Raw genomic sequence first — 26295 nt, 5'->3', positions numbered from 1 at the left:
GAAAATTCTAAAATAGGAATTATAAAAATCTAAGTCATTCCTATACATACATCACTGATTAACAATACTTTAATTGGAGATGCAGGGGATCAAACCCTGTACCTCTCGCATGCAAAGCGAGCGCTCTACCATTTGAGCTACATCCCCATATATAAAATTATTCTTGAATTTTTAAACTCAACAATACAGTATTATTTCATCAAAACTAATGGTAAATAAGTTGCATGTTTGATACAAACACATTTATTCATGCAAAGAAGAAAGAACAAAAAAAAGTCAAATAAATCTAAATCTTCTTTTTTTTTATAAATAAAATTACTTTTAAATACTTGTGTTAGCCCTTCAAAAGTCATATAATCACCTTTACGTGATACTGTCAATATTATGGATTAACAATCTAAATTTAGAACAAATTGATTGAGAAAAATTAGCACCGAATGAACATAAGCATTTAAAATGATTTTATATGGAAAATAGCACAATTAAAAAAAGAATGGAAAAATGATACAGAGTGATTCTCCATCTTTCAATTATTGTGTGTGAGAAATACTCTTTTTTTACCTGACACGTATATAATTGTGAAATAGATATATGAAAAAAGAGATTAAAGATATAGAAGCATACCTTAAAACCTCAAGTGATGAAAAAAATGAAAACATGTTCCGAGGCGGGAAAAAATTGAAGATATTATAACACATGAAAAACGGATCAAAAGTCATTACAAAATATGAGAGCTGCAAAGCAACAACATCTTAAGGAGATCAACAGCGGCTTAAAAGCCCCAAATAAACGGTTTTTGAGCCACAAGAGGCACATCAATCGCAATCATTGTACTATTTTCATTTGCTAGCAAACAAGAAAGACGAAGGTCGGGTAGGGAAGTGTTAGGGGGAAGTAGCTCATGTTGCCGCTAATAACGACTCACAAATCTAGTTATTGGAGGTAGTGGCCGCATGAAATTGACTTCTAGGAAGCTATAGTGACTTATGTATGGTGCAATGTGCAACACTCCTCGAAAGGCAAGTCTAGTTCAATTAGTATATTAGTATTGGCTCAGGTCATGTCACACCATGCTTTCACTTGTTAATAAGATATTTTTGTTCTCATTTTTTACATCTCCCTCTTGTTTGTTTTGGATTTTATTACGAGATTCTCTATCTTTCTATAACATGAAAATTCTAAAATAGGAATTATAAAAATCTAAGTCATTCCTATACATACATCACTGATTAACAATACTTTAATTGGAGATGCAGGGGATCAAACCCTGTACCTCTCGCATGCAAAGCGAGCGCTCTACCATTTGAGCTACATCCCCATATATAAAATTATTCTTGAATTTTTAAACTCAACAATAAAATATTATTTCATCAAAACTAATGCTAAATAAGTTGCATGTTTGCTACAAAACATTTATTCATGCAAAGAAGAAAGAACAAAAAAAACGTAAAATAAATATATATCTTCTTTTTTTTATAAATAAAATTACTTTTAAATACTTGTGTTAGCCCTTCAAAAGTCATATAATCAGCTTTACGTAATACTGTCAATATTATGGATTAAAAATCTAAATTTAGAACAAATTGATTGAGAAAAATTAGTACCCAATGAACATAAGCATTTAAAATGATTTTATATGGAAAATACCACAATTAAAAAAAGAATGGAAAAATGATACAGAGTGATTCTCCATCTTTCAATTATTGTGTGTGAGAAATACTCCTTTTTTACCTGACACGTATATAATTGTGAGATAGATATATGAAAAAAGAGACTAAAGATGTAGAAGAATACCTTAAAACCTCAAGTGATGAAAAAAAGGAAAACATGTTCCGAGGCGGTAAAAAATTAAAGATATTTTAACACATGAAAAACGGATCAAAAGTCATTACAGAATATGAGAGTTGCAAAGCAACAACATCCTAAGGAGATCAACAGCGGCTTAAAAGCCTCAAATAAACAGATTTTGAGCCACAAGAGGCACATCAATCGCAATCGTTGTACTATTTTCATTAGATAGAAAACAAGAAAGACGAAGGTCGAGTAGGGAAGTGTTGGGGGGAAGTAGCTCATGTTGCCACTAATAACGACTCATGAATCTAGTTATTGGAGGTAGTGGCCGCAGGAAATTGACTTCTAGGAAGCTATAGTAACCTATGTATGGTGCACTGTGCAACACTCCTCGAAAAGCAAGTCTAGTTCAATTGGTTCATTAGTATTGGCTCAGGTTAGGTCACATCATGCTTTTACTTGTTAATAAAATATTTTTGTTCTCATTTTTTACATCTCCCTCTTGTTTGTTTTGGATTTTATTACGAGATTCTCTCTCTCTCACTAACGTGAAAATTCTAAAATAGGAATTATAAAAATCTAAGTCATTCCTATACATACATAACTGATGAATAATACTTTAATTGGAGATGAAAGGGATCGAACCCTGTACCTCTCGCATGCAAAGCGAGCCCTCTACTATTTGAACCACATCCCCATATATAAAATTATTCTTGAAGTTTTAAACTCAACAATACAGTATTATTTCATCAAAACTAATGGTAAATAATTTGCATGTTTGATACAAAACATTTATTCATGCAAAGAAGAAAGAACAAAAAAAACGTCAAATAAATCTAAATCTTCTTTTTTTTTATAAATAAAATTACTTTTAAATACTTGTGTTAGCCCTTCAAAAGTCATATAATCACCTTTACGTGATACTGTCAATATTATGGATTAACAATCTAAATTTAGAACAAATTGATTGAGAAAAATTAGCACCCAATGAACATAAGCATTTAAAATGATTTTATATGGAAAATACCACAATTAAAAAAAGAATGGAAAAATGATACAGAGTGATTCTCCATCTTTCAATTATTGTGTGTGAGAAATACTCCTTTTTTACCTGACACGTATATAATTGTGAAATAGATATATGAAAAAAGAGATAAAAGATGTAGAAGCATACCTTAAAACCTCAAGTGATGAAAAAAGGAAAACATGTTCTGAGGCGGTAAAAAATTGAAGATATTATAACACATGAAAAACGGATCAAAAGTCATTACAGAATATGAGAGCTGCAAAGCAACAACATCCTAAGGAGATCAACAGCGGCTTAAAAGCCTCAAATAAACAGATTTTGAGCCACAAAAGGCACATCAATCGCAATCGTTGTACTATTTTCATTAGCTAGCAAACAAGACAGATGAAGGTCGAGTAGGGAAGTGTTGGGGGAAGTAGCTCATGTTGCCACTAATAACGACTCATGAATCTAGTTATTGGAGGTAGTGGCCGCAGGAAATTGACTTCTAGGAAGCTATAGTGACTTATGTATGGTGCACTGTGCAACACTCCTCGAAAAGCAAGTCTAGTTCAATTGGTTCATTAGTATTGGCTCATGTCAGGTCACATCATGCTTTCACTTGTTAATAAAATATTTTTGTTCTCATTTATTACATCTCCCTCTTGTTTGTTTTGGATTTTATTACGAGATTCTCTCTCTCTCTCACTAACGTGAAAATTATAAAATAGGAATTATAAAAATCTAAGTCATTCCTATACATACATCACTGATTAACAATACTTTAATTGGAGATGAAGGGGATCGAACCCTGTACCTTTCGCATGCAAAGCGAGCGCTCTACCATTTGAGCTACATCCCCATATATAAAATTATTCTTGAATTTTTAAACTCAACAATACAGTATTAGTTCATCAAAACTAATGGTAAATAAGTTGCATGTTTGATACAAAACATTTATTCATGCAAAGAAGAAAGAACAAAAAAAAAGTCAAATAAATATAAATCTTCTTTTTTTTATAAATAAAATTACTTTTAAATACCTCTGTTAGCCCTTCAAAAGTCATATATGAAGGAGAACGGCAATCCAAAATGCAGCAGAAATTTAAATTTTCTCCTTTAGTGATCCTTACGAATGGGCATGATCAGTGATAGAATATTTACCTCTTGTGACAATTGAAACCTTTGATGCAGATCTACGAAACGATCACAAACGTTGAACGACGACAATGCCTCTACTCAGTCCATACGAACGGATTCCTTCAATCTCTGTGCTAGCTGCTATGAATGAAGGCTTTGAGTGAGAGAGAGAGAGAGAGAGAGAGAAAACAAAAAATGCAACTGCAAAAAAAGAATGCTTCTGCACAAGGGTTCTATCTATAGAACCACTTGTGTAGGCTTCAAGCTAAAAGGCCCACTTAAGTGTATGTGGCCCATATCTTATAATATGCCCAAAATCACTTAAGCCCATGGTACCTTACGAAATTTCGTATTCTATTTAATTATGTAGATGTTTGATTGGCTGCATTTTATGTTAAAACACTAACTGGACTCTAATGTCTTGACTGATGTCATGACATGCTTTGGAGATGTTTGATTGGCTGCATTTTGTGTTAGAACATCTAACTGTACTCTGATGTCTTGATTGATGTCATGACATACTTGAGTAGTATGCTGCAGGTTTAGCTAATACAGGATTTACTGAATGTCAAACTGGGTGTTATGACATTCATCCCTGACAGCAGATACTGAGTTTTAGAATAGTTGGTTGTCTGTTATAACTCAGTATTTATCTCAGTCTGTTTATTCAGGAGAATAACAGACCTGGCATAAGGCCTACTGTCTGAATGTCAAACTGGATGTTATGACATTCATCATTGACAGCATATACTGAATAATAGGCAGGTTGGTTTTCTACTACAGTTCAGTATGTATCTCAGTCTGTTTATTCAGGAGAATAACAGACCTGGCATAAGGCCATTCTGTAAATGTCAAATTGGATGTTTTGACATTTATTATTGTAAGCTGATACTGAAGTATATACTGGTTGGTCTTTTACAGTATAGCATTTTATACAGTCTGTTTTCAGAAAAATAATAGACTTAGCATATGGTCTATGTTCTGAATGTCAAACTGAATGTTGTGACATTCATTCCTGACAGCATATGCTAGATTGTAGGATGGTTAGTTTTTCTGTTTCAACATTTTTCTCAGGCTATTCTTCAGGAATTCAACAGCTGAGCTAAAATCTAGGAAACTAACAACTGAGCTACATTTAGTGAACCTAACAAATAACCTATTTGTTAGCACCCTAATATGTGGAAATTAGGTTAACTTGCTTAACCTTAATTTTAGGAAATACAAGTACAAGGCCCAAGTGCTGCAATATAAAAGGATGACAATCCTTCATTCAGAACTCGGGGATTTTAGGCGTGAAGATTTTATTGTTCCATCATACTTCACTGCTGTATTTTTGTGCGTGTCTTGTATTAGGTGTATCTTGTGAGCCAAGCAATTATCACCTAGATGATTGCATTGGACAAGGGTGTTCATTGAGTTGTAAGTGTTGTGTCACTCTAAGCTTTTAAGCGTGAGTGTTGTGTATCTTGATTAAAGCTGTTAAGCACAATCAAGAGTTGTTTGAAGTGTGACTTCACGATTATCTTTAAACTTAATTAAAGGTTGTAATCACTGAGGTGATTGAGGGGGAGTGAGTAGGAACTCTGATCTTAGTGTAAGATTGAAATTGCATTGGGTAGGTATTAAGTGATAGGATTAAACAGTTGGTTTAAGGTCTGAATTAATACTACTAATAGTGGATTTCCTCCCTGGCTTGGTAGCCCCCAGACATAGGTGTGTGTGACACCGAACTGGGTAAACAATTCCTTGTGTTATTAACTGCACTTTATTTTTAAGTTCTGCATAATTCTTGTCTGCGCAGAATTGGATGTCATAGCATCCCGTGTGACATCGAAAGTCTGTTAACTAGAATTTCAATTGGCATCAGAGCAGGCACCCTGCCTGTTAATTTCTGGGTGAGATCTAGGGAAGTTACTTTCTAGTACCATGGACAAGGATGTAGGATACTCAAATAGACCACCCATGCTGGATGGTTCTAACTATGATGACTGGAAACCTCTTTGTATAGCCTTCTTAAGGTCTCTAGACAGCAAGGTCTGGAGAGCTGTCAACAAAGGATGGGAATATCCAATGAAGACAGGTAAAGATGGAGTCAATATACAAATTCCTGAAGAAGAGTGGGACAAGGAGCAAGAGGCATTGGCCCTTGGAAACTCTAAGGCATTGAATGCACTGTTCAATGGAATAAGTAAGAACATCTTCAGACTGGTGCATCACTGTGAGCTGGCTAAAGAAGTTTGGGATACCCTCAAGATAACTCATGAAGGTACCTCCAAGGTGAGGATGTCTACACTTCAGATGCTGACCACCAAGTTTGAAAATCTGAGGATGAAAGAGGATGAGACTATTCATGACTTCCACATGAATATTCTTAAAATTGCCAACACGTCTGGTGGCTTAGGAGAGAAAATGGCTGAAGAGAAACTTGTAAGGAAGATTCTCAGATCATTGCCAAAGAGATTTGCCATGAAGGTCACTGCTATAGAAGAGGCTCAAGATATCTGCAATATGAAGGTTGATGAGCTTATTGGGTCTCTCCAAACCTTTGAAATGGGCTTATGTGAGGATGCTGAAAAGAAGAACAAAAGCATAGCTTTTGTATCAAATACTGAAGAGGATTCAGAAGAAGGAAACACTGGAGGGAATGAAAGAATTTCAGAAGCCATAGCCATGCTTGGAAGACAGTTCAACAAGTTCATAAAGAAGGTTGATCAACAGGGTAGACCTAATGTCAAGAACTCTTCATCTGACATCAGTAGAAGGTCAAAATATGAAGAAAAGGTCACTCAAGGCAGGGGAATCCAGTGCCATGGATGTGAAGGTTATGGTCATATTAAAGTTGAATGCCCTACCTTCCTCAAGTTGCAAAAGAAAGGGCTATCTGTCACCTGGTCCAAAGGAGATTCTGAGAGTGAATCTGAAGGAGAATCTGCTAAACATGTCACTGCTCTGACCAGTGTGTGTGCCTCTGATGATGACTCAAGTGGAGATGAACTTACCTTTGATGAACTTGTTGCTTCATATAAAGAACTATGTGTCAAAAGTGCAGAAGTGTGTATCCAAGGAGAAAAGCAGAAGAAACTCATCAAAGAGCTGGAAGCTGAGAACCAAAAGTAGCTGACAGTCATAGATGGTCTGAATGGTGAGATATTTGTGCTGACATCTAAGCTAGAACAAATGACAAAATCCATCAGAATGCTGAATAAAGGAACTGACACCTTGGAAGAGATTTTAAGGTTGGACAGAAGTCAGGAACCATGTCTGGTTTAGGCTTTGCTAAGAAATCCTCAACTGAACTCAAAAGATCAAAGGTTGAAGTTCAGAAACTCAAGCAGAAGTCACAACTGATGTCTCAACATCAGGGAACCAGGATGAGTAACCATCAGAAGAAGAAATTTCAGAGATGGAGATGTCACTACTGTGGTATATTTGGGCACATAAGACCCTTCTGCTACAGGCTGCATGGTTATCCTAACCAGACCACTCAAGACAGACCTAAGCAGAAGGCATCTAAGCATACTGCCCCCATTAAGAAACAAAAATGGGTTGCTAATCAGACACCTCAAGTCAGACCTAAGCAGCAGGCATCTAAGCATAATGTCCCCATTGAGAAACAACAGTGGGTTGCTAAACTAGCTCACACATCTCCAAGGGCATCTACCAGACAAGACTGGTATTTTGATAGTGGCTGCTCAAGGCATATGACTGGGATGAGCAACTTATTGGTGGATCTACAACCTCATGCTACCAGGTATGTGACATTTGGTGATGGAGCTAAAGGAGAAAGCAAAAGTGTTGGTAAGTTGGACTGTCCTGGAGTCCCAAAACTGAGTAATGTGCTGTTAGTAAAAGGACTAACTGCTAACCTCATCAGCATAAGCCAACTATGTGACCAAGGGTTCAATGTACAATTCACTAAGGGAGGATGTGTGGTGTTGAATGGTTGCAATCAGGAAGTTATGAGAGGAGCCAGATCCAAAGATAACTGTTATCTGTGGGAATCTAAAGACTCACTCTACTCCTCAAAGTGCCCCTTAGCCAAGGAAGAGCAGGAAGTGAAGTTGTGGCATGGAAGACTTGGACAACTTCATGTAATAGGAATGAAGAAGATCATATCCAAGGAAGCAGGTAGTGGAATCCCAAATAGGCTTATGGATGAAAGAAAAGGGTGTGGAAAATGCCAGGTTGAGAGCCATGGGTTACCCTCATCTATTAGACATCATCAAAATGGTGTAGCAGCAAGGGAGAAACAGAAATATGTATCATTGTCCACTGCAGAAGCTAAGTACCTAGCATCTGGTAGCAGGTGTTCACCACTGGTATGGATGAACCAGATGCAGACTAAGTACAATGTCACTCAGAATGTCATGACATTGGATGGTAGTCAGATTGACAAATTAAGGGACAAAGTGGGAATGTGCGCTTCTGAGAAATTATAGCAACTAATGATGTTAGTTATTTACTGTTTAGTAAGTCAACTTATTAAACAATTGATAGTGCACTCTGATTGGTCAACAAATAATAGACATTGCTCGTGCAACAAGCGTTTCCTATTCCATCGTTTCAACTTTCAGTCTTGCAAACTTTCTCCCAAAGAAACTGTTCAACTCTCCTCCGAGATATTCATCATGTCGCACCAATCCGACTCAACTTCCTACACGACCATGTCTGATTCCTCCAGCTCTGAATCTTGCAACCCTAACCGGAAAGATCCTGTGGCTGACGCTGCAAATATGTCTCATGCAAGAAGACCTAAAGAAACGATCTTCGGATTCTCCTCAGCAATCGCAATTGATGAACAAACCAGGGAAGGCTCGAGGTATGTGCACAATGCCATTGCAACTATTGTAACTGAGATACTATCTGGTAATCAGAAGGTTCCTGGGGTCTCCATTCCCTTGAACACTATCATACCTGATAATGTTGAATGTCAAGAAAACGCAGTCGTCTTAAGAAAGAATGTATCTGACGATGCTGAGCAAACTGATGCTCATGAGGGGTCAAAAATTGACAAACCCTTAGACAATGTGGGGGGTGAGGAGGTCCGTGTCACTCATGATGTCAATGACAACCCTAAAGCTGACACAGTTAATTTGGAAGAGTTCTCTGATAATGAACTGTTGACCTCAGTTGTCCCTAGCATAGCCAAAAGGGTTAGGACTAGGAGAGAAAAGAAGACTGTGGTGCAGAGGTCCCCAAAAGGGAAGATTGATGTGGCAACTTCTTCCAATCCAAAGGTGACAGAGAGTTCCCTCAAAAGGAAAGGGCATGGGCCTGCGAAATCTTGGAGCAAAGAGGTGCCCAAGAAAATGAAGACCAAGTCTGTTGTTGTGGAGTCTGGTTCAGATGTCCCATGTGATGTCACAACATCTCTGTCAAAGAAGAAGCCAACCACTAGCAAGCTGGCTGCTAGGGTCAATCCAGTATAAATATTACTCTTAATATTCATACCCATGTTTAAGACTTGATAACTCCTTATCCATGATCCATAAGATGTGATCATCAGTCTATATACATAATAGTCTTAATGCTTTAATGTTATCCCACTTCACAATAAAGCTCGACTACGGATACTTTAAGAATAATGTCCTTATGTTTAATGTGATCTCATGATCAAGTCACACATGATACATTAAACGGACTAGCTATTCTAGGGACTTTATTAAACAAACATAATAAAGAAAAAGCCTTTTATTATTAATAAATAATTCGATACAAGTACCAAAAGTATTGGCCTCTAAGGCTTACGCCAACAATATAATCACCTTTAGGTGATATTGTCAATATAATGGATTAACAATCTAAATTTAGAACAAATTGATTGAGAAAAATTATCACCCAATGAACATAAGCATTTAAAATGATTTTATATGGAAAATAGCACAATTAAAAAAAGAATGAAAAAATGATACAGAGTGATTCTCCATCTTTCAATTATTGTGTGTGAGAAATACTCTTTTTTTACCTGACACGTATATAATTGTGAAATAGATATATGAAAAAAGAGATTAAAGATGTATAAGCATACCTTAAAACCTCAAGTGATGAAAAAAAGGAAAACATGTTCCGAGGCGGTAAAAAATTGAAGATATTATAACACATGAAAAACGGATCAAAAGTCATTACAGAATATGAGAGTTGCAAAGCAACAACATCTTAAGGAGATCAACAGCGGCTTAAAAGCCCCAAATAAACGGTTTTTGAGCCACAAGAGGCACATCAATCGCAATTGTTGTACTATTTTCATTAGCTAGCAAACAAGAAAGATGAAGGTCGGGTAGGGAAGTGTTGGGGGGAAGTAGCTCATGTTGCCACTAATAACGACTCATTAATCTAGTTATTGGAGGTAGTGGCCGCAGGAAATTGACTTCTAGGAAGCTATAGTGACTTATGTATGGTGCACTATGCAACACTCCTCGAAAAGAAAGTTTAGTTCAATTGGTTCATTAGTATTGGCTCAGGTCAGGTCACATCATGCTTTCACTTGTTAATAAGATATTTTTGTTCTCAATTTTTACATCTCCCTCTTGTTTGTTTTGGATTTTGTCAATATAATGGATTAACAATCTAAATTTAGAACAAATTAATTGAGAAAAATTATCACCCAATGAAAATAAGCATTTAAAATGATTTTATATGGAAAATAGCACAATTAAAAAAAGAATGGAAAAATGATACAGAGTGATTCTCCATCTTTCAATTATTGTGTGTGAGAAATACTCTTTTTTTACCTGACACGTATATAATTATGAAATAGATATATGAAAAAAGAGATTAAAGATGTAGAAGCATACCTTAAAACCTCAAGTGATGAAAAAAAGGAAAACATGTTCCGAGGCGGTAAAAAATTGAAGATATTATAACACATGAAAAACGGATCAAAAGTCATTACAGAATATGAGAGCTGCAAAGCAACAACATCTTAAGGAGATCAACAGCGGTTTAAAAGCCCCAAATAAACGGTTTTTGAGCCACAAGAGGCACATCAATCGCAATTTTTGTACTATTTTCATTAGCTAGCAAACAAGAAAGACGAAGGTCGGGTAGGGAAGTGTTGGGGGGAAGTAGCTCATGTTGCCACTAATAACGACTCATTAATCTAGTTATTGGAGGTAGTGGCCGCAGGAAATTGACTTCTAGGAAGCTATAGTGACTTATGTATGGTGCACTATGCAACACTCCTTGAAAAGCAAGTCTAGTTCAATTGGTTCATTAGTATTGGCTCAGGTCAGGTCACATCATTCTTTCACTTGTTAATAAGATATTTTTGTTCTCTTTGTTCTCAATTTTTACATCTCCCTCTTGTTTGTTTTGGATTTTATTACGAGATTCTCTCTCTCTCTCTCTCTCTCTCTCTAACGTGAAAATTCTAAAATAGGAATTATAAAAATCTAAGTCATTCCTATACATACATCACTGATTAACAATACTTTAATTGGAGATGCAGGGGATCGAACCCTGTACCTCTCGCATGCAAAGCGAGCGCTCTACCATTTGAGCTACATCCCCATATATAAAATTATTCTTGAATTTTTAAACTCAATAATACAGTATTATTTCATCAAAACTAATGGTAAATAAGTTGCATGTTTGATAAAAAACATTTATTCATGCAAAGAAGAAAGAACAAAAAAAAAGTCAAATAAATCTAAATCTTCTCTTTTTTATAAATAAAATTACTTTTAAATACCTGTGTTAGCCCTTCAAAAGTCATATATGAACGAGAACGGCGATCCAAAATGCAGCAGAAATTAAAATCTTCTCCTTTAGTGATCCTTACGAATGGGCATGATCGGTGATAAAATATTTACCTCTTGTGACGATTGAAACCTTTGATGCAGATCTACGAAGCGATCACAAACGTTGAACGACGACAACGCCTCTACTCAGCCCACACGAACAGATTCCTTCAATGTCAGTGCTAGCTGCTATGAATGAAGGCTTTGAGAGAGAGAGAGAGAGAGAGAGAGAGAGAGAGAGAGAGAGAGAGAGAGAGAGAGAGAGAGAGAGAGAGAGAGAGAGAGAGAAAACAAAAAATGCAACTGCAAAAAAAGAATGCTTCTGCACAAGGGTTCTATTTATAGAACCACTTGTGTAGGCTTCAAGCTAAAAGGCCCACTTAAGTGTATGTGGCCCATATCTTATAATATGCCCAAAATCACTTAAGCCCACGGTACCTTACCAAATTTCGTATTCTATTTAAGTACACCATACCTTACGATGTTCTACAATTCACTTAAGTGCACCGTACCTTACGGTGTTCCTTAGCTACTCTATCTCTCATCAATCCGTCCTTTGTGTGTGACCCTGTAGGTTTTCGCGGCATTGGCAATTATATTAAATCACATATTTAACATAATAAACAGTGAGTGGTATCTAGCAACACATCACTGCTACCCAAGACACGAAAATGTCATGTGATTTGACAAATCCTTCTGTGATAATACTTATGTGCATAATTACCCTTTTGCCCTTATGTCTATATTGAACACAAGGCATAGACCGTGTCATCCTTGTCTAGTTCAATATTGGGCCCATAGACATTTATCCTGTTATACAGGATGGGCAAATTTCATCTAGGTCACTCATGTCCCTCAGCATGCTTCGTGGAGTACCCATCAACTGTCTTTATGGTTATCCAGCTACAGACAATGTTTGATCAGCAATAAAGCACTCGACTCTACATCTAGGGTCCATAGTGGTTTCAGGTTGAAGGCTGGTATACACCATTATCACCATGAGAATAACTTATGACACTTTGCATAACTTTCTATATAGTACTCTCATAGCGGGTAAATCCAGTATAAATATTGCTCTTAATATTCGTACCTATTGATCGGTCACCATTTCCAATGAATTCCCACCTTTTATCCGACATATTTTCATCACTTTGGTAAGACTTGTGGTTGTTTCTAGTTGTTTTACAGTCATTTAACATATGTTGTTAGTTTATGATCGCATTGCATGTTGTTACACGTTTTTGTACAAAAAGCCTCTTTTATACTTCGATTTGGTAGTGTTGTTGTTACAGGTTGTTGCATAGGTTAAAAAGGGCTAATAGCTGATGGTTGGATGCTCTGAAAGGAAAAAATACAAAAATACAGCAAGTCAACACGGGCCCCCGTGTGCATCAACACGGCCCGTGTTGTTTGTCAAGAAAGGAGAGCTCTAAGAGGTAAAATAGAGGTTTAACACGGGCACCCGTGTGAATCCACACGGCCCGTGTTGATGCCTCTGTAGCTTGCTCTGAAAATACACATTTTGAAGAGCACACACGGGCACCCGTGTGAATCCACACGGCCCGTGTTGATGGGCGCGGCTGAGAAACTTCACTTTTTGTCATGTGGATCCATTCTGCTCATTAAGGGTATTTTGGAATTTGTGCTGGGAGAAAATCCATCAGAGAAGCTATTAGAAGACTTGGGAGAAAGGAAGAAGGACACTTTTGGACGTACGAAAGAAAACACTGCACTGAAGAGATAGCTACTATGGAGGATTTGAAGATGGCGAGATTCAAGGGCATCACCCATTGAAGATCAAAATCTCCTAATTCTTTGTAATGTTTAATTTCTATACTATGATTTCTTTGAATACTATGAGAGGCTAAACCCCCAATGCTAGGGGGGTGGTCCTGATTTGATCTGATGTTATGAATTCTATCTAAGGATTTCCCTATTACTCTGTTACGAATTTCAATTCAATTGTGTGATGTGCGTATGCTTTTGTATCGGACAAATACAATTAGATCTATGACTATCAATAACAGGATTGTGATTGTTAGGGTTTTCACACAATTGGGTTTATAATTGTATCACCTAGGACTAGGAACTTTTGTAAATCACCATAAACCTTGATATTGTTTATGATTAAAACCAATGATTAATTGAATGGACATTTGAGTAAGAATTGGTAGTTTAATAGTTTCTTCCTTAAGGACTTAAGGAAGAACATTCTGAGGTTAGGTAATTGGATGATTCATGTGTATTAAGGAAATCTTGACTGAATTCATAACTGGTTAACTCAACCACTCACCCTAGCATATTTTATCTTAATCAATTATTTCTACTATCTTTTTGTGTTTACTATTATAAATTCACAAACCCAACCAAACCCTTGTCTTTTTATTCAAATAGAATAAGAAGTAAAATAAGCATTTCCTACGCAATCCCTGAGATCGATACTTGGAAATAAAAACTCCTTATTACTACATCGGTAAAAATAGTACACTTGCTATTTTTTCCGATCAAGTTTTTGGAGTCATTGCCGGGGATTGCCAAAATACCTATTTTAATTTTTATTCTATTGAAATTTTGTTGCTCGTCAACCAAAAATTTATCTGTGACAATCTTGTTATTCAATTCTAATACTTGTCTAACTTGTTTATGCGAGGTAAGGCCTCAGCAGATTTTTCTTTTGACGCAGATCCAGAAAGAACTCTTCGCGCTAGACTGAGACAAGATAAGCGAGAAAAACTGGAATTAGCAGAGAAAGCAGAGGAGGAAGTTGCTTCAGTGCACTCAGAGAATTCAAATTCAGAAGCAGAAACAACTCCCGAGGTCATGGCTGCAGAACCACCACCACCAGAGAGACTTCTCGGTGACTATGGTGGAAACAACACTTCGGGTGGTCGTATGACAATTGTCAACCAACCGGTTAATGTAGAACAATTTCAGCTGCATCCCAGCATAATTAATCAACTCGAAAGGCGATCCTTTTCTGGAAGAGTGAATGAAGACGCCAACAAGCATCTCCAAAGGTTTTTAACTATGAGCACAACGTTGAAAATGCCTGGACATAACGAAGAGGTAATAAGGCTTTGTATGTTCCCATTCACTTTAGCTGATGAAGCCGAAGAGTGGTTCTATTCCTTACCTGCTGGCAGTATCACTACATGGGAGTAGATGGAAACAGCATTCTTGCATGAATATTTTCCTGCATCAGTGTCACTGAGAAAAAGATACGAGATCCTAAATTTCAAGCAGAAGGAGGGTGAGTCACTAGGAGATGCCTATAAAAGATTCAAGAGAATCCTAGTGGCTTGTCCTACTCACAACATGGATGAAATTGAGCAGATGCAAATGTTTGTTAGTGGTCTTCGAATTCAAACGAGACAAATCCTTGACTCAGCAGCTGGTGGCTCAGCTAACTTTGCAACAACCACCGGTATGAAGAAGATAATTGAAGCAATTGCCTCAAATGAGCATCTGGAGTTGTATGATAGCGTGTCAAGCAAATCCGCAGTAATTGATTTGAAGCTTGAAACAAAAAAACAAGTAAAAATTGAAGAAGCAGTTGCTGCAGAGGTGGAGAAAAGGTTGAAGGCACTAAACATAGGTGCGCAAAAAGTGGCTCAAGTACAACAGGCACCTAACGATGTGTGTGGCATTTGTAATGGACCACATAATACTGTTCATTTCTTTCCAACACCACAGCAGATAGAAGATATCAAGTTTTTAAAGCAAAACAATCCCTACTCCAACACATACAACCCGGGGTGGAAGAATCATCCCAACTTTGCATGGAGGGATCAGAAAGGGAATGTGCAACAGCAAGTACAAGGCCAATATCAAAACCAATATCAGCAACAGCAACAACAAGTCCCAAAGAAGGCAGATTGGGAGATTGCAATTGAAAAGATGGCAGCTCAAAATGGGCAATTTGAAGAAGAGACTAGAAACAATCAGAAAAACACCGTCGCATCCCTAAAGAATCTCGAAATTCAGCTGGGGCAGATAGCCCAACAACTGGCAAGTTCTCGAACACCAGGTTCCCTACCAAGTGAAACAGTTCAAAATCCGAGAGGTCAGGAGAATTTTAATACTGTCACAACGACAGAGAAAAATGCTGCTAAAAAGAAAAAAATTACATCACCGAGTGAGCCGACTCAAGAAGAAACTACAAAAGGAACTAAATTGGTGATTAAGTTGCCCTACCCTCAGAGAATGACAAAGAAGGAACCTAGTGAGTCAGACTTGGAGAAATTCATGACAATGTTTAAAAGGATTGAGGGTCATATGGCTTTGTTTGAAGCACTTGAAAGGATGCCCGTGTACAAGAAATTCGTGGAAGAGGTAATGGCTGAAAAGAAACCAACCATTGAAGAACAGTGTCGCATCCGCGAAAAACAACCAGCGGGAAAAACAAAACAAACAGAGCCGCCACCGTGCGTTATTTATCCCAAAGAAGGAAAGAAAACGCTCGAAGTAAACTTGGAAAAGACATGGTTTCGCGACCAAAGAGAGATGGGATCGGGAGTCGGTTATGCGAAGGGAAGGTATTAGCACCCCTACGCATCCATCGTACTCGACGGGATCCACGCTCAAAAGAAAAGAAAAAGGTTGCTAAAACTGCTCACAAACATCACACCCACACACTGAAATAACACAGGTGGGAAAAGAGAGGAAAGGGCTCGCTAGGATATCGCATCCTATGCCTACGTATCTCATCTGGAATGAGAATCAGAGCTACCGTAGTTCGGCTCACGCACGCCGAAACAAAACACACGCCAACAGGCAAACATGGAAACCGAATGCCAATCGCTGGACTTACATCAGACTCCGAACCAACAAACACACACTGGAAACCAAATGCCAATTGCTGGACTTACATCGGACTCCAAGCACACAACAATAGGATACGGAATGCCAATCGCTGGTCTTACATCCATCTCCTACACACAAGAAGGATGAACAAACAATAAGTTAATAGGGAGTCTGGAACTCGAGCCTAATAACTGTCAAGCAAACACACACAAAAAGAAAAAGGATGCCCGGAGAGATCTCGCACGATCTCCTGCCTACGTACCTCATCTGGTATGAGGATCAGGGCAACGTAGTTCCCCTTAACAGGGGAGAAACTTTCTCCTAACCAGAGACTGGGAAATGACAAACTAGAAGGGAGACTGACTCGAGCCTAATAGTTATCATGTAATCCACAATGGTCCTAGGTTGAGGTTTCTATCTAACTTGCACAGGCAGCAAGCTATCCTAATCAGGACAAACAAAGCAAACGTACACACAATTAGCACACACTATATACAAATAAAGTGGGCTCACACAAGGGTTAGGTTGTGAATCACAAGCCAACTGTAATCGGGTGTAATTAGCTCTTAACCCTAACATTGAGAGTTAGGGTGAAGCAGATGAAATAGGAAGTGAGGGGTGTGCCTCACAGCTCTTACCCCTGGCCTGGGAGAGCTTGACTCAAATAGAAGGTGTGGGAGTTCAGAAAGTTGGAACTCTTCTCCACAAGACTGACTCAACAAAGATCTTGGGTTAATATCCACAATGCATCAACACAAGGTGTGTGAGCAAAGTGGATGACGCACTGAATAGTAGGAGATGGATTGCACATCTCTTTTATCTGCCAATTGCCTTATCAAAGGTCTTTTCCTGCTTGGCACAAAAATAAACAAACACAAGCATTGCCTCTTAAGGAGGGCTTCAGACAGTTGCCTGCCCAAGTAACAGGACAGGTCTTCCAGACTACATGAAGTCAGTGAATTATACCTCAATTGGTTAAGCAACCAAGCAACAACAAAAGCAAGTTCAAAAGAACTTAAGCAACTAATGTACCTGAAAACAATCTAACTCAGTCAGTATACAAGTCAAAAAGTCAAACAGACAATCCAATAGTCAACAGTACACAATTAAACAGACAAGCATCAATGCACCAAGGCAAAGCACAAGCTCAACTCAAAGCAGCTAATCCACCTATAAGACAACTCAATGTTAATCAACATCAATCAAATAGGTAGCTCAAGCCAATGAACCAATTCCTCAAGGCCATATGCTTCTTGTCCTGAAAACACAACTCAACCATAAGCACAAACCACTAGGACAAGGCCTAGGGTCAAAGTGGGAGAAATAATCTAAAACAGAACATGAAAATTGGCATGAATCAAGCTTAATCAATTAGGAACAATATCCAAGTGGTCTCATATCAATAGCATCAACCAAGGTCATTTCACAAAGCACATAAGCCAAAGCATGCAAGTTGAAAGCTCATTGAAGCAAACAGAATGAACCAATCCACATCAACTCAAAAATGATTCAATAAATCTAAAGAAAAATCATGGCTAAACAGCACACATCATAGGATCAACACACCAAAAATCAAGGCATTTGGACAAGTTTAAGCATGGCAATTAAATTCATCAAGTCAAGGTAAGCATAAATAAGCTCAAAGAAGGCACAAATTGATACATCATCTTAGCACAAGCCTAAAACAGAATCCAAACATGATAAAGACATCCCATCAAAGCCACAATAAACTTCAAAGTGTCTAGAATCAATTTACAAAATTTCAAGTTCATATGATAAACATCAAGCATTTCACAAATCATTGAAGTTCATGACTATCCAAAAGTCCACAAATGACAAGCCAGAAAGGAAAATCCCAAACAAATAAGAAATCATTCCAAAAGTTCCATAAAAATTCATGATCAATCCTAACATCCAGAAGAAGCATCATGCGAAAAATCTCATCATTTGGCATTTAATTGGCATGGTAAAGAAAATCCACAAGTTGAAGAAGCAAAGGTGTGACACACATTGTCACACCTACATTAACCAGATCATATCTCAACAACCAGAAATGCTAAAAATGAAAACTCAACACCAAAATGTCAATTAGGATGTCTAGTTTAAGCATGCAAAGTTTCAAGAGCATTGGATAAAATCTCATCATTTCATGAAGCAAATGGCAAGGTAGGTCAAGAAAACACACACATACACAAACCCTAAGCCAAATTAAATTCCATCCGTGCACAATTTCGGGAAAAAATCTCATAAAATACTAGACATCATGAGGAATAACATGCAAAAATTCCCAAGTCATTTGGATCATCCATCATTGAGTTATGATTTTTCTAAGTGGATAAAAAAATAAAAAAATCATGAATGGGGCATGTATGAACATGGATGAGAAAAGGAACAAAAAATGCAAAGGCAATAATTGAAACTGTCCTCGGCCAGATTCGAACTGAAGAGGAATTTGAATTAAGGCGCTTAACAATGAAACGCGCCGTTTCATTAACATTACGTGGCAAGGCAAATGAATGAGAGCCAATCAGTTTGGCACGCAGGATTCACGTGGACTAGTGCATGGCGGATAACACGAAAATGCATGCAACAAGCGCTAAAATGGATCAAATGCTATCTGGAAACAGAAACCCTAGGTGTTCTTCATGTTCATCGTGATTTTCCAGGTCAAGAACAATTGTGCCAGAAATTAAAAATGAGTACACCAATGTGTTCATCTTTCCATACACAACACGAATCCATGCTTAATTTAACCTAAATCTCACTATCATGAACGGATCGAGCAAGAGAAGTTCCACATGCTAAACTTAAAATCAACATAACTATCTAATTTCTTCATGGAATTCAATGATCTAAATTACAGTGTACTCAGTGATGAAAGATCTACCATAAGCATACATCAATTTCATGAATTAAGGAACTCGAGTTCTAACCTTAATGGAAATGCAGAAATGAAACAGGTTGATTCAGGTCCTGGAAAGTTCAAACAGTTCTTCCTTAGTGCTCATATGAATGAATGAAGGAAGGTTTGGAAGTTAAGCTTGCACGATTTGTCCAGAAAATCCAACTGCCATGGATGAGCTTATGCTTCAACAGTCCTTCAACTTGCACGAAATCTTTGGAATCTTGCTTAAAACTTGTTCTACAATACTCATGGATGATGATTCAATCAAGAATGAAGCAATGTATGTGGCGAAATTTGATGAAAGGTGAGAGAAAAAGTTTGAAGAGATTGGTGAACTAGATCTAGATCTAAGAATTTTGAACTGTTAATCATGAAAACAGTTATGCTTTAGCTTATATATGGTCTGCTAATGATGTATGCTAATCACAATTAAGCAATGCCAAAGTAATTAGTGAAATTGAAGGTGTTTTGGCCAATTTTGCAAATTCACCTCATGTGCATGCATGCAATGCTACAGTGCACGATTTCCTTCTCAATTCACTCGGAAATGTTGTGTAGAAGCCAAGGCAAGTGTAAAAATATGAAAACAATGCATAGTTTTTGAATTTGGAATTTCCCTCCAAAATTCAAATGAAAATGCCAATATTTTTGTAATCAAAATGCATGGCTTATGATGCATGAATTGGATAGTGCATATCAAGAGAGAAATGTTGCAAAAAGAACCACTTCATTTGGCCTTATGGTTTGAAAGTTATGCCTTCTTGAAGTTCAAATTTATCTTGACCATGATTGATCCATATCTTCTCAACCATACATGAGAAATTCATGTTCTTGGACTTTTTGGAAAGGGGAGAGAAAGATCTTCAACTTTCATGTTGGAAAAAATTTCATTTGAAGCACTTTTGATGATGTGATCTTGAGGAGAAAACCTTTCCATTTTTGGCAATTTTGAATTACAAGTCACTTTCTATTTTTGGAAACTTTTCATCTGACCTCAAATTCTTCATTGTTGATGTTTGAAATGTCAAATGAGACTTGTATGGACATGAATGAAGCCTCTCTAACCATCTTCCACCTTCAAATCCATGATTGAATGCACAGTTGACTTTGGTTGACTTTTTCCAGTTGATAAATGACTTGGTCATGCACAGATGAATTTGAGCCCCAATCTCTTGATGAAATGGCTCCAAAATGAAACCCTAGCTTCCACAAGCTCATTATAACCATGTAATGATCCCCATCTCAATGAATACCTCATCTCCTTGACAAACCCTGATTGGCTCAATACAACTGATTAGGGTTAACCAGAGGTTAAAACCCTAATCCCAAGGAAACTTGCCAGGAATAATGAACCTCTTGGTGATGATAAGACCATGATGATGATGACGTACCATTTCAACCAAGATGATGATCAATCCATGAGACCTTTAGGCTTGAACCTTTTAACCTCTTTATCTTCTGAGAAAGACCTAGGAGGATGACTTGCTTATTGTTGCCACATGATATGCAAAGATGGAATGACTAATGTCCTAAAAGATGAAATGCAATATGTTAAGCTAGTCCCAAGAAAGGAGGGCAAATTTTGAGGTGTTACAGCTGCCCCTATTCAATCCACTATGAACCTGTCGATGTGAATAGCCTCGGCTTTCAGATGATCAGGGTGAAGAGTGATTGAATACCAAGAACAGACGAACAATTTGCACTCTTGATGGGAAAACAATTAACAATGCCTGTCAGAATCGGCGAAGAAGCAATCTCGAAAGAAGAATCCGTCTGGTACGGAGAAACGTCGGCTTGAACACCGGAACAGAATGTTGACCTGTACCAAAATAAATGGTAACACAGGAATAACCATGGCCTGAACACCACTTATCCGCTGGGGATTTATTACTCTCTATTTTCTTTTTCTTGAACTCCGAAACTTTCTGATGATTTCCTCTTTTCATTGTTTTTATTGAACCCCGAACAAATATTTTCTCTTGCGCGAATGATCCCGTATCACCGCAATTGAACCCCGACAACTTCATAGTAGTCTTGTTTGCCAAATAATGAACCCCACTCTCCATTTTGAACCCCAGTCGCCTGACGATAATTTGCGATCGCCATTGTGAACCCCGTTCTCCAGAAAACACCTAGTGTCTCCCTTTTGTCCATTTGGACCCCGTTCTCCAGAAAATGCCGCAACACTTCCTTTTCTCCATTTGAACCCCGCTCTCCACTTTCTTGTGATAATTCCGCTGGCAACGCCGGAAATAACACCAAAAATACCACTCTGATGGCGACATATCAGAGGGTACACCTTCACAAAAGGAAGGTAACATGTGCATCTCTTCCTCAGAAGACACCCATAACGACCTCTGTTGGCCTCAGCCAGAGTCTAAGGTGACACATGAACAAAAGATAATCCTGAGGACCTCATCCCGGATATCATCTTCAACTCCAATCTCCATTTGAACCCCACTCTCCAGAAAATGTCTCAACACTTCCTTTTCTCCAATTGAACTGTATTTTCGCGCTGATCGCGTAACGTCCTTTGATTTTATTTCCATCTCCGCCCGACGGAAAATTTTCCTCCAGTATCGTACTATTGGGGAACATTACTAACCTGACGTCATGATGCTAAACTCCTCAGAGTAACATCTCCAAATTCTATCTCGCACGACAGAAATTTCCTCCAGTATCGCACCACTGGGGAATATTGTGGACCCAACACCATGATGCTGAACTCCTCGGAGTATCATCTTCACCGACCGACAAAACCCATTCTCAGATGGTAACCACAGCTTGGGATAACTGATGCTTGCAATGCTGATGCTGATCTTCCAACCAGCGAAACCACTTCTCAAATGGTAACCACAGCTTGAGACTAGCTTATGCTTGCAATGATGATGCATGATTTTTTAGCGCAATGCTACGCAATTTATTATGCAATATGCTATGATCTCTTAAATGATGCATGCATAAAAAGTATCCCCTTCAAGGGACTCTTCTGGGGAGCTCGAGGCACTCCGCTGAGGAACTTGCCAACACTCTGATCTCCACCCCGCTGGGGAATAGCACTGCTGCTGGGAAATAGGCCACCCTTACCAGGAATAACCTCCTCTGCACCCGATCCGCTTGGGGACTTCGCTGGGGAAAGAACCACCAACGCACTCTGTGGGGAAACCAACAATATCTGACCTGCTGGGGATACAACAATCCCGACTCTGCTTGGAGAAACCACTACCAATAGATACCTCCGCCGGGGAATAGCAACCTTCAGGCCTGGCTGCTGAGGAAATACCGATCTCAAACATGCTGGGGAGGTAACCATCCTGACCCTGCTAGGGAAAACACAGACCTTGAATCTGCTGAGGAGGTAACAATCTCAACTCTGCTTGGGGAAACCAGGAAAGTCTGGCACAGAACACCCGTCGACTCGTCGAACCAGGGCATTCACCACCCAAATCCACTGTCAGCTTTCCAATTTTGAGAACTCCCAGACTCGTCTGGACTTTTCTGATTCATAACCTTGTATTCCCGACTTCTCCGTATTCTACGGCGATCGAACTCCTGGGATTCAATACAGACTTTTCAATCTCAGACTTTGAAGAGTCTTCTTGATTAATATCCAGGATCGTCGTACGTCTTCGCCGTATTTTCACCATTCTTCCATTCATTCGTCCCTGATTGGACTCCATGGGGATCTTTTGTCAAAAGCTTCCACATCACAACCTGCAAGTGAGTGAGGATACCTAACAGTACCTGCAAAAAAGATCGTTAGATAAAACCGTGCCCCCGGCGTGTCAAGATTTCAACACTTGGGTCGCTCAACCTTCCGAATAAGATTTCAAGCTTTCAATCTTATAAACATGCATTGGAAGGGACCTGTATGTCTTAAAATGCAAAGATTCTTTATCAAAAATAACTGGATGTTTTTGCAATCAAAGCGGTAATGAAAACAAAAACAAAATTATTTGACTGAATATGCATTTTATTGATTGAAAAAGTGTGGCTCAAAACTGAGCAATACAAAGGAAGCAATTCCTGAAAAGAGGTAATTGCGCACAAAAGGAAAAATCTATCCTAATGGCAATGTGAAACCATGATCTCATCGAGTTCCAACTCGGTTACACCCCATATGTCCTCAGACTCTCCGTGCTTTCTGCCTTCTGAACAAGACGATTCCGACTGATCCCTATCGGGGATTATCCATGTTATATTCAAATTACAAACGATCATGCCAGACGTAGTTGTTCGTTTCAATCCCTCTTTTGCCTGGACTGCCCTTTCGAGTTTTTAGTCCACCGGGATACCCTTTTTTGCCCAAGTCGCCTTTTCAGGTTTTCGACTTGCCGGGTGTACAGTTTTTTTTCTCTTTATATCCCTAATTTTTGCCCGAACCTTTTCATTTCTTTTTCGGTTCGCCGGGATGCCCATTTTTTCCTGGACTATTTTATTCTTTTCGTCCAGCGGGTCTCTTATACGAAGTATTTTTTAACTGCGTCCGCATTCACAGGGGATGGAAAATCCTCACCATCCATGGTCGTTAGCAACAAGGCTCCGCCAGAGAAGACCTTCTTGACCACGAATGGACCTTCATAATTGGGTGTCCACTTGCCCCTTCGATCGTTTTGAGGAGGAAGGATCCTTTTCAGCACCATATCACCTACGTGATACACATGAGGTCGTACCTTTCGGTCAAAAGCACGCTTCATCCGCTGCTGGTACAACTGTCCATGACAAATGGCTGCCAGCCTCTTCTCCTCAATCAGGCTTAACTCTTCATACCGGGTCCTTACCCATTCCGCCTCTTGCAATTTCACGTCCATCAGGACTCTCAAAGAGGGAATTTGAACCTCAACCGGTAACACTGCTTCCATTCCATATACCAAAGAGAAAGGTGTTCCCCCAGTAGATGTACGCACCGGAGATCGATACCCAGTATACAAGCTTCGTACTCAACCACCATGGTTGGTGCATTCAAATGTTATCCGGGCCACAAAAGGAATGTGAGATCTTTTTGGCGTGACCAAAACGACACTAACTCATCCACATTAACCCCATCAGACATCAGAATCCGTTCGGATTCAGGGTCAGAACCCTAGCTTCCACAAGCTCATTAGAACCATGTAATGATCCCCATCTCAATGAAGACCTCATCTCCTTGACAAACCCTGATTGGCTCAATACAACTGATTAGGGTTGACCAGAGGTCAAAACCCTAATCCCAAGGAAACTTGCCAGGAATAATGAACCTCTTGGTGATGATAAGACCATGATGATGATGATGTACCATTTTAACCAAGATGATGATCAATCCATGAGACCTTTAGGCTTGAATCTTTTAACCTCTTTATCTTCTGAGAAAGACCTAGGAGGATGACTTGCTTATTGTTGCCACATGATATGCAAAGATGCAATGACTAATGTCCTAAAAGATGAAATGCAATATGTTAAGCTAGTCCCAAGAAAGGAGGGCAAATTTTGAGGTGTTACAAACAGGTATCCGGTAAGGAACAATATAATGCAAACTCCCTGGAGCAGAACATTCCTAACAAACAAAAGGATCCAGGAACCGTCACAGTACCATGCACAATCAAAGAAAGAACCTTCAAAAAGGTACTAATAGATTCTGGAGCTAGTGTGAATCTGATGCCATTATCGATCTATCACAGGCTGGGTATTAGAAATATCAGTGATATAAAGACCAATCTGAAGTTTGCGGATCACTCAAGAAAAGATGCTTATGGTATGACTGAAGGTGTGCTGGTAACAATAGCGGACTTGACTTTCCCAGTCGATTTTGTAATCCTAGACATACTTGTAGACAATGAGGCACCCATCATTCTGGGTAGACCTTTCATGAAGACGAGTCAATGCAAGCTCGAAATGGATGAGTGCACGTTAACCTTGAAAGTTCACAACAAGAAATAACATTGAATGCTATTGAAGACCAGGAGATAGAGGAAGATACAAAATCTCAGTATCAAGTAGGCTTAATCAGGATATTGAATACTATCAAAGTCTCACCACTGCCAGTAGCCACCCTAAACGGGAAGATTCCTAACATCGAAAGGAAGGTTAAAAAGGAATTGTGGCACAAAGGAGTCAACACTGATAAAAGAGACAACGTCCGAGTTATAGACAAGAGGTGCAACAAGGTTTTGAACCTGAAATACCCTCTATGATAAGGGAAGTGAACTGTCGAGCCATGCGACGTTAAACGAAGCGCTTCGTGGGAGGCAACCCACGCGTTGGATTTCTAATTTATTTCATTTTTCTTTTTCTTTGTGTGTGCTAAAATTTTGTTGTAGGGGAGGAGGAGAATATGAAGGGCAAAGTCACAAACACCTCAAAATGGAAGGAAACCACACAAGTGCAGTAAAACAACAGTAGTCGCTGTGAGTCCCCTTTGTATCTAGATTTAAACATTGAGGTCAATGTTTAGTTCAGGTGTGGGGGGGGGGGGGTTCCTTTCATGTTTTATTTCGTTTTCATTTTGTTCATGTTTTCCTTCATCATTTGTTTTTATTGTTTATCGGTGTGTACAGGGTGATGAGAAATTATGGACGAATCCGGGATCGGTTGTAGTGGATGAAAGACACCCCTCATACTTGTTCTATTAAGGTACCCCAGAAGTTGATGCAACCATGAGAAAGTAAAAGTCGGACACAATTTGGTGACACTGGACCAAGAGAGCGGTATGATAGAACCGAATGGAAAAGAAACCACATGACACTAGGAGGCTTAAGAGCTTGTAAGTTTAACCAACATGGTGAGAATACAAAGGCCAAACACTAAATATCATGAGAGTTCAGCCAGGTATGACTCTATCACTCTGATTTTGCGTATGTTCTTTTGATACTTCACAGCATGACAACACACACTAAGGCAAGTTGTTTGTTTAGCCAGAGCCTTTCTAGCCAACC

The 26295-nt window shown here is 38.7% G+C and overlaps 3 non-coding genes across 3 annotated transcripts; all 3 read right to left on the bottom strand.

Annotated features, from left to right (window-relative positions):
- Positions 1-74: 74 nt before the first annotated feature.
- Positions 75-147, bottom strand: TRNAA-UGC (transfer RNA alanine (anticodon UGC)). The gene has a single exon. It is a non-coding gene; the product is annotated as a tRNA-Ala (tRNA).
- Positions 148-1245: 1098 nt separating this feature from the next.
- Positions 1246-1318, bottom strand: TRNAA-UGC (transfer RNA alanine (anticodon UGC)). The gene has a single exon. It is a non-coding gene; the product is annotated as a tRNA-Ala (tRNA).
- Positions 1319-11373: 10055 nt separating this feature from the next.
- TRNAA-UGC (transfer RNA alanine (anticodon UGC)) lies at positions 11374-11446 on the bottom strand. The gene has a single exon. It is a non-coding gene; the product is annotated as a tRNA-Ala (tRNA).
- Between the last annotated feature and the right edge of the window lie 14849 nt (positions 11447-26295).

This window comes from Lathyrus oleraceus, chromosome 7 (genome assembly GCF_024323335.1).
Source record: "Lathyrus oleraceus cultivar Zhongwan6 chromosome 7, CAAS_Psat_ZW6_1.0, whole genome shotgun sequence".
Taxonomy (NCBI): domain Eukaryota; kingdom Viridiplantae; phylum Streptophyta; class Magnoliopsida; order Fabales; family Fabaceae; genus Lathyrus; species Lathyrus oleraceus.
Note: the sequence above shows the minus strand (reverse complement) of the source record. Positions and strands in the feature narration are given on the sequence as shown.